The sequence below is a fragment of the Lytechinus variegatus genome, chromosome 3, assembly GCF_018143015.1.
Source record: "Lytechinus variegatus isolate NC3 chromosome 3, Lvar_3.0, whole genome shotgun sequence".
NCBI classification, from domain to species: Eukaryota; Metazoa; Echinodermata; class Echinoidea; order Temnopleuroida; family Toxopneustidae; genus Lytechinus; species Lytechinus variegatus.
Window position 1 is genome coordinate 57,732,464 of NC_054742.1, and position 9,573 is coordinate 57,742,036.

Below are 9,573 nucleotides of genomic sequence, written 5' to 3' on the forward strand. Positions count from 1 at the left end.
ATGCAAGAAGTAACAAACATGCAGGGTATTTAGACAGGATGTAACACTCTTGTTCATATTTCTGAATGATTATGTTATTTCCAGTGAGGCTTAAATTTGCATGTGCAACTTTTTTCCCCTGCTCACTTTTTTCAAAAAAAGACATCCTGTAGTAATAATGATGGGTATTTTTTTTTTATAAAGCACCATCTATTCCAATGCGCACTATTAATATCACCATGGCTTTAGCTCTAGCTGCAGTTTCAAGCACCCAGTGCAGTCAATGAAATCATGCTGGGTACCCATTGTTTTGAACGACGAAATCTAAAATGAAGGAAATCTTTTACCATCTTCAAAAATGGTATAAATCGTGATTTCTCTCAAATAAAATGTCATTATTGGTGATTCCTCACCTCCCCCCTTCTTTTATGTGGATGGGTTGATGTTTATTACCATTTAATTTTGCATGTGTACATACAGGATATGTATATTTGGCAATATTTAGTTTCAGAGTTTATGTTTATATCAATATTTTATCCTCTTTTTTGCAATAAATGTTAAGTTATTTTATTTTAGACTGAAATGTGCACAGAGCCAATTGTGTAATTTTTCGTTATAGCCATAATGTGTTCAAGATTTGAATGCAGTTCACTTTAAAGCATATTGGTTATGTGTATCAGTCTTGTGCTTTTCTACTACATTCGTGCAAATTTTGTATAAAAAAGATCTTCCTGATTCAAATTACAATTTATAAATAGCAAATTTGATACCTTTGCTGAAAATAAGCAATCTTTTGATATGGTTATTATTCATGCCATGTTATATATAATCTGTAATGATTCTTGTGCAGAATTCATAGTAATATTTCTGGAGATAAAAATTGTGTTTTTTCCTAAATTCTATGTTTGTTATAAAAATCTTATTCATTCTCATATCTGTAATAACTATCTCGTACCATTTTCTAATGTCACATCCGAAACGTCATTTCCAATTTTTAAATCTCTGGGATTTCTAAAGAAAGATGAATTCCAACTTGATTAGTTAATTAAAGCAATCTAAAGCTCGTCAAAAAAGAATTGAGATTGCTCTGTTATGGCTGGCTACAGATTTTATACAAATTTTAGGTTAAGGTTGGGGGTATTAAATTTTTGGGGGCATATTGTTATAGATTGACTGTCCATGTATGTTCTTTGTAACTTGGACATCAATTTATCTGAGATTTTTATGCACTGCATTTATTACTCATTGCAGAAATTTGAGTCTATATTCTTAATTATGTAGTCTATGAATATCACTAAACATTCATATTCACACCCATCTGGCAACGTACTTAAATATAACCATTTTCAACATCTGGTTTGTAGTTACGTAGGTTTAAATGAAGATGCAATAAAGGATCTACTTAGAATTTGCAGAGAAATGTGACAAATAATTATGTATGATTATCATTCAGCATTCAAAGAGAAAGAGAGAAAAAACAGAGTTAATCTGGAATATGTGAAAAATAGATGGTTAAACTCTTTTTGTTATATTTTTGTCATATCAAATCCAAAATTAAGGATCTATCATTGTGAACAAGTGGGTAGATTTCACACAATTCTGTGTAGTTTCTGTTATTTGGAGTCATATTTCATTTAAATTTTATGAAAAAAGAAGGGAAATTTTACTAGGGCTGCACTGATCACAAGATAATGATTTTCAACGCTTGACAAATCGATAATTATCTCCTATAGAAGTCTGATTTAACTTTGGCCATGGTCTAACTCTGTTCTAAACTTATGGGATGCCAAAATTGTCAATATTTTTACTAGCATTCATGTTTCTTGTGTTTATCATCCTTTTTTTGTCATAGTTAAATGGTTAAATATAAGATTTCAGTTATAATTCCAAGATGTTTAGAAATAAGTTGAGTTGTCAAATGAGCCGGCTGAATTGAACCTGTATCGTTAAAGATTTGTGCTACAATTGGCTATCCATAGTTATCCACAACTATAGACCAGAGTTTAAATGAAAGCCAAGTTCAGAATACAGGGGGGTGTTTCACAAAGATTTAAGTATGACTTAGAGTCGCACTTAAATGTCTAGTTGCACGCAGTATAAAAGGCATGACAGCATTGGTCAGATCATGCCATGAGGACGCGCACTACTGCGTATTGATCAATAAGATTGCGCGTTGCATATCATGTACGCGTCGACATTTAAGTGCGACCTAAGTCATACTTAAATCTTTGTGAAACACCCCCCTGGTCACGGAGTCCTGTGTTTAACTTCAGTTTATTCAGATTTCTATTATTATTCTCATTAGAAGATTGGTGATAGAAGATTACAGCATATTATATGATTGTGTGAAATGATGTTGGTCATAAATATATACTCTTAACACATTTATTGTTTTTGTGTCCATGAACACTGGGCCTGTTTTATAAATGACTTGCAACAGTTGTTACCTTGCCATTATGGCAACTACCATGGTAACCTTGATTCTGATTGGCTGCTGAGCCTGGTTACCATGTTAGTTGCCATTATGGCATAGTTACAACAGTCGCAAGTCTTTTATGAAAGAGGCCCCAGGGCCCTCTCTCATACAAAAAGTTGTGATGTATATGGAAAGCCATGACAGTCAATTTTTTTTCTTCATCAACGAAGCTAACACATTATCACTTGTAAATTACCGGTACCCGTAGGAAACAACCGTCATTGTGGTTGGTCTAGCAGGTTTGCATGTAACAGGCTGCTTGGAATGCTATGAATCCAGTGACCGGGTAATAATAATTGTGAAGCGCTTTGAACAGTCGTAGATTGATAAAGCGCTATATAAATGCCAATTATTATTATTAAATTAAAAGGAGCATGGTGATTGGTAAAAACAATGATGGAATGAATCAATTGAAACTCTTGTAAGATGTGGATCGTAAGGAGTGTTTTGTGAAAGGACTAGTTGGATGTTTTATTTGACATAGTTGCTTAACATAGTAACAGCCGGCCAACGGCGCTTCTCAGCCAATCAAAGTTAAGGATAGTTATCACGTGACAAGTATTGTTTAAGCACTCTTCTGGGGAGCGTTTCATGAAAGTCCTGTTTTATCCGACAGTTACTATAGAAACAGTGCTTCTCAACCAATCAGAATCCAGGAAAGTTGTCAGATCTGACAACTTGTCGGACGAAAATACTGATGAAACGCCCCCCTGATGTGCTGTATTCATTTACCCAACAGTTGCAGATGAATATTTGAGTCTGACAAAACATATATAAAAGTTTTAGGTGATTTATTTGGGTAAAATTTCTTTGATGCTTTTGTGTAAATAAGCAAGTTGTGTATAAAATTCTATCCAAAATGTGTTCATAATGCTATGAAATAGAATTAAAATGATATTTTATAAACTCCTGTTTTTGATGTGGTTTTAACAAGATTTTTGAATCATTACAGTATGATGAGGGATTGTGGAGTTGTAGCAGACGTATGATAAAGTTTCTAGATGAAATGTTCGGGAGGGGTTGATAGAAATAGAAAAAGAAAGGGAGAGGGAGAGAGAAAGAAGAGAAAAGTGAGGAGAAGGGGGAGGAGGAGAGAGGGAGAATAGGAGAGGCAGTGATAAGATATAGAATTGAATATTCAGAATTGACCTTGTGTGTATTTTCTGTAATATATCTAAATATGTTTGTATATTTTAATTGTATTTCGTCACATTTGTTATTGTTCGCATAATTATGTTTTTAGTGGATATTGATTCAATCGTAGTATATCGCATGCCATATAAAACCAAATGAAATATGTAACACGTAATTACAGTGTGTCGGGGGTCTATTATGCCTAGGAGTCCAAAACGGAAAAAAGGGGACAGTAGTTAGTGGAGCTAATTGACGAAGGAGGAAATAATTTTGAACGTTGCCTGTACATTCCGTCCTTGAGATCGTTTTACAATGTATAGCACTACAGTTTCCTTCATTATTTTATCATCCCAAATTGTTTTCTTCCGTGTTCGACCCCTCAAATAAACGATTGTATGGAGAGCAAGAAGAGAATTGGAAGAGGAGAAAAAATGATAAATCTTTTATTTGGAAGGGAAGTGCGAGCCAATATAAACGGCGGCAAGCCTTCAAAAGATTTGGCGGCAAAATTCCACTCAAATGAGATGGCATGTCCTTGCGAATTACTCTCATAAATTTCTACGCTGATAATAAGTCGTGTATTCTATCATGTTCCAATAAACTGTTCAGCATTTTACCGAACCCATTTTCCTCTCCCTTTAGATTTTTTTTGTGCATGTATAGGACAGGCGTACCACTGCTCGTTATTGTTATTTTCTATTTCTGTTGGTTTCATCGGCCGTCTCGATCTTGGGCCTAAATGCGTGCAGGCGCCAATCCCGGATATGGCACCGACTCCGCTGCTTATCCCCCTTCGCACAGAAGTAACATTTGGAAAGGAATAGAAATGAACAAATAAGTGGAAATGTCATCCTAATAACAATAAATAAACCTCATATTGTATAGTCTTGCCACACAATCAACTTCGCAATATATATAAAACTGATGAGAGCGGTTCGCAACAACGAAAAATAATAATATCGCATTGTCCGCCTGCTACAAAATTGCACTCATTATCATCTCAAATGAAAACATTTCTTGCTCGTTACAATATCATCGGCTCCGTCTATGAATGAGATATTACATTAATAGACATTTTCTTTCAACTTGATTAGTATATTTCCAGACGTCTAGTACCGCAACGATATATTTGGTAATTGATACGAATTAAACCATGTGACAATCCATCTTCCCCTCCTCCTCCCCCCCCCCCTCTCCCTATTGTTCATTGTATTTCTCTCTCACATACAGGTCTTGAAGAGTAACATCTTTTTTTTTACTCTTTTTCTTTCTCTGTGTGTTTTTAAACAGTTCTCCATGCGTGTTTTTCTTTAATGAAATAAGTTGTATGCTATTTCGCTTACATCATGATGCATATGCATTTCTCTCGGGGGGGGGGGGGGCAGCGCCAGGGTATTTTGATAAGCGAGGGAGGGAGGGGGCGCAAAAAGTCTTAAAACTGACGTCATGATTTTTTTTTCTCAATTTAGCAACGGGTGTAATAGAATAGTGAAGGAATAAAGGCATCACCTTAAAAAATATAAATCCTTCCTATTTCTCGTTTTCTTCTATTTTCGCATATTTACAGTACTTTAAAGATAGTCTGCCAACCCCACCCCCTCCATAACAACGCCCCTAATTTTTTTCTACTTCCTTCACTGTGTCCCCCCCCCCTCCGTCGCTGCAGGGTTTCACCGATTATTATCTGCAAGATCTTTGTCATCCTCTCTTTGATAATTCATAATACACTCTCCCTTCAATCTATTCATGTCAGTCATCAAAGTTGTATCTTTTAATCTAAAAAGCTCATTACCCAAATTTGTCTCGCTATTAGGACGAGAGGAGTCATCGGCGCTACTGCGGAAGCCATGCAGAGCACACACGCGGCAACATCAGATCTCTCCCCTCTACATGCGTTGATGAAAATATCCAAAGATCGAGATGCGAATTGATATACTACAATAGGTCATTGGATTAATGATGATGACGCCAAATACATTAGCATTGTGTATACCAGATCATAAGGTGGTACTGGCACTGTCCAGTCAAGACCACTCGTCTCTGAGATTGATTGGCCAAAAGCTTTGCCGATTTCTCTCCCTTTTTTTTCCTTTCCCAAAGTTTGCTCCTACAAAATTAAATTTATCTCGGAACAGACATAGATGAGTGATCAGATTGATTACAAAATTCATATCCTGGTTGTAATAATAGAGTATTAAAGCAAGCTTACTAAAAAGTGACAAAACAGTGTCTTTCTATTTATAATTGATAAAAGTGCGATTGCATTTTAAATCTCCATATCTGAACATAATAATCCCATCGCTAATCTTACTCCCAATTTATAATTTGAAAATTCAAAGTCTGGTCCCCGTTGCAAAGTTATGGTTTTGGCACTAAACAATTCTCCACAGCTAAACAAAAGCAAAAAAAATCCATATAAGTTACCATTGGATATGGCAAAGGAGATAAAACTATAACTGTCATGCAATGGGATCCCGGTATTTAGAGTCCTAATACCTAATATGCCTAGCTAGCAATAAGTCTTGAAAGTTGGAACTCTATAGGGAAATGCTCCCCAGGGATTGGAGAATATTTATACTTTTTGTGCTGGCATGCAATGATCAGATGACCAGGGTAAAGCGCTATAAAAGCAGAACGTTATCATTCTTGTTTTGTTGTTATTTTGTTGGCGTTTGTAATCTTATTCCTGTCATAAAGCTGATAACGTGATATTTTTTTAATGATATTTAATCATAAAATATATCATATAATATATAAATATATAATTTTATGCGAAAAGCATGCTAGGAATGTTGTGGGAATCGCATTACGGGGCTTTTAAGAGGCAGATGCCAATTTCTTTTAAATTTACCTTTGCTTCATGAATAGTTTCTTATGGTTTATGAATCATAATGAACTTTGTTTAAATCGAGAATGAAATAAATTCAACTTGAATTAAATTGAATCTATGTATGTGCCGGTGTTTTGTTGCAAACGTGACTTTAACAAAACAAAAACGAAAGAAAGAAAAAAAAATTATGCATAGCTTTAAATCGACCGCGACACTTACGTTTGCCAGCTCAAGAAACAAAATTATCATTGAATAGTTAAGAAAGTACATGCACAAGGTGTATCATTGTCATAGAATTCAACGAACATTACCATTTATAAGCTAAAATCATTTGTGATAAATCAATCGGACGGTTATAGTCATGCCAACGACAAACAGAGAGGAAACCTTGGATGATATACGCTACCAGATATCGGTTACGGATAATGAGAAACGAATCCCATCAATGACATCTACGGTCTTCCTTCCTCGCACAATGCATAAAGAATGGTGCGGAAATTTCAATTGCAAATGAGAATTAATAATGATGATACGATCACTCGCGAAAATAAGCTCGGGCGCCAAAAAAGAGCGTTCACCCTGTTTTTACATAACCATGATAACTGGCAGACGTCAGCCCCAGACGACTATAATGGAGATTATACTTTCCAATTCATTAAAAAAAAAGGTATATGGTATCCAGGTTTTTGTGGTGGGATGCTGGTAGTGGATTGGAGTTGGGATAAACAAAGCAGAAAGAAGATATAAAAAGTACTTCAAGAGCATGCATGAGTTCCGTTTGATGTCCCCTTAAATTCTTTATTGTTTCAGAAATCATGAAAACGTGGTGTCAAAACTTTAAGAGATCCGTCCACCCTTTATACAAACTTGTGGGTTGATGTCACTTTTTTTTCATAAATTGCATGGCTATATTATGTTATTGTGATTCAGCTTGCCTTATCTCCTTGCGAACTTACACTATCAAAACATTTGAAAGTATGGGGGAGTAACAACCTTTTCCAAAGTATGCCCAATCTTGCTTAAAGCTGAATCCAACATTGGTTCGAACCATTTAACATCTTAAAAGTGATAAATGCAAATTTTTTTTAGAGTGCAGCCCCCGCACACCCCTCTCTCTCTCTCTCCATCTCCCACCCCCTCTTCCGCTCCCTCTCTCTTCCTCTTAGGTCTCCCTCTCTTTCTCGCATTCTCTCTTTCTTTTCCCATCCTTCTCCCTTTCCCGTCTCAAATTCCCCTCCCCTCTTATTCTATCTCTCACTCTATTTTAATGCACCCAATCTCTCCAATTTCTCATCAATTAATTTAATCTCAATAAGTCACCTTATATATTTTTGTTTCTCTAAAAAGATTTCCTCGTTTCTTGTTATTGGTTTCACCCATTATCACTGGCTTGACATCTTCATACACCATGTGTAATTGAAAATGATTTTTATTGAATTTTGAATGCTTAATGTTTAATAATTTATACTGCCTTTCATGAGAAAACATACGATTTAAGAATTATTGATTATTCATCACCTATGACCATCGCTACGATTAAAATAAAAGGAAAAAAATGATAAATGTGAATTTTGACAAATATAACTCCAGTTTGGAAAAATAATCAATGTCATTTTTATATGAGAAACGCCCCCAGTAGCAATTATAGAAGTATAAGGGTGTATTTTCTTTGAATATTTATAAAAAAGTTGTTATAGATAACTGAAATTATTTGAATCAGTAATAAGGAGAACTGATACTGATGTTGATGTACAAATATTGTTATTTGTTATTGTTTGTGTGGAAGAGTCGTGGTGTAGTGGTTCTGACTCTCGCCTTGTAAACAGAGGGTCGTATGTTCGAATCCAATCGCGGTCTAGCGTCCTTTGGCAAGCCATTAATCCACACTTTGCCACTCTCGATCCAGGTGCTAAATGGGTACCCGGTAGGATGTGAAAGATTTTGTATGTTTGATTTTGCCAGCGCCATAATGTGGTTGCGATGAATGCAAGGAATGCTCCCCAGGGAGTGGAAATTGTGCACTTTTCGTGCTTGATTGAAATGAATCCAATGACCGGGGTAATAATAGGCTGTAACGCGCTTTGGGTCATTCTGGGAAAAGCGCTTTATAAAAATTGGCTATTATTATTATTTACTTTAATTGAATAGTATATAATGATATTGTTTACTTGGGGCCAACCTCGATTTTTATTAGCATTTTGCTATTGTGTTCACTTCAATTACCAAAGTTTTTTTTATGAACTTTATGAATATGTACTGTTTTGTGTATTGGTGCCAAAAAAAAATCAGTTTCATTGCTTTAAGAGTCAGATAGTTGTAACATTTTCCCAATTTTAAAGAGAACGTGAAAAATGGAAACAAAGAATATTCAAACTTGGATCATTTTAATATGACTTATGTAATCATATGAAATATTATCCCATTTTGCAATTTGTTAAGTAACGAAGTTGCCGAATAGAGTTTAATTATCTTTTCAAATTTTATCCATTCCTTCTTTATTTTCACAAACTGTAAAACTGCAGGGTGTAAACCTGACACCTCCGTTTGTATCTCTCAGAGGACCATACCCTGAGGTGTTAAGCTTACACCCTAGAGATTGAACAATTATTATAAAACATCAAAGAATATTGAAGTAACACCCAAATGCGTTGTTCTAATTCCGATAGGTGTTGAACTAACACTATAATTTTTTTTTGGGGGGGGGCGCACAGGGGAAAAGAACTACTTCCTCTTTCGGCATGCATGTTTGGAGAGGGCTCTATTGCAAACCCCAAAATGTAACATAAATATTAACCTATACCCCACTATAAATGACAGAACGCATAAGACAGTGTTGAAATTTCATGACTTGTAGCATGTGAGATCATGGGCAAGGGTTAAGCCTAAAAGACACGATTATGTTTATTTTCTGACCGAAGTTGCTGTGTCTTTCGTTGATTTCCGATTATTATACATGTAAGCTGTATATTCTGCGAGTGAGCGTAGCGAACAGGCGGTTTGTGACATTTGCTTTGTGGTCTATTCTGGCATGACAACTCTAAAATGAAAAAAAAAGGAAGCTAAACTGCTAAAGGGGTCAAAACACAATTTAAAATGGATTTTGAAATTGAAAGATGCCTTTACGGAGACTGAATGCTAAATAGAAAAAACGGGC